The 644-nt window shown below is 40.2% G+C and overlaps 1 protein-coding gene across 1 annotated transcript in view; it reads left to right on the top strand.

The window, feature by feature from the left end:
* Positions 1–644, top strand: part of psmd3 (proteasome 26S subunit, non-ATPase 3) — a 12,093-nt gene that overhangs the window by 3,480 nt on the left and 7,969 nt on the right. The gene's annotated exons all lie outside the window — the stretch shown is intronic.

The following is a 644-nucleotide window of genomic DNA, read 5'->3' as shown; positions in this document are numbered from 1 at the left end:
CGCAAGAACCGGGTTGACCGGGTACTCGGTACCACCGGTACTTAAGAAAACCTGGTACCGTAACGTTTTCATTTTTTTAGTACCGACTTGGTACCGAAATACCGGGTCTTTTGACAACACTAGTTCTAACGTAAAAGGTCTTTAAAGTTGTGTTTTGGGGCATTATGCTTTGGCACAGTATCTGTCAAACAGAAAGCACAGTATGGCTTCATCAAGTCTGTTTTTGCTGCGTGTTTTAAAGTTAAGAGCACACTTCGTTCAGACGATCGGAATGGCTCGTTCACACTGAATGAATGCCGTGAACTCATTTATTTCATGTGCTGTGAGTTTAGCGTGCGTTTTGGGAACACAACGGCCATCAGTTAGGCTTTGTTTTCACGGCAGATGATTACAGCGTTTCACTAGATTTGTAGTGAGACACGTTTTTGTTTTTGTAATCCTGTTTTCACTGAAGCTGGAGTTCCCTTCTAAATAAAAGCTTAAAGTGCAGTAGACTTGTGCCAGTATTCGGTAATGCGATATATCACGGTAATGACTATGCACGGTATTGTTATTGTGGGCTCTTCTAAGTACCGTGAATAATTATATATTACAAGTTATTCAGAATTTTGAATGCATTTTAAGAATACTTTTCCCATCAACTG

The sequence above is a fragment of the Sinocyclocheilus anshuiensis genome, unplaced genomic scaffold (assembly GCF_001515605.1).
Source record: "Sinocyclocheilus anshuiensis isolate Anshui unplaced genomic scaffold, SAMN03320099.WGS_v1.1 scaffold1839, whole genome shotgun sequence".
In the NCBI taxonomy this organism is placed as follows: Eukaryota; Metazoa; Chordata; class Actinopteri; order Cypriniformes; family Cyprinidae; genus Sinocyclocheilus; species Sinocyclocheilus anshuiensis.
This window is presented reverse-complemented; position numbering and strand designations above follow the sequence as displayed.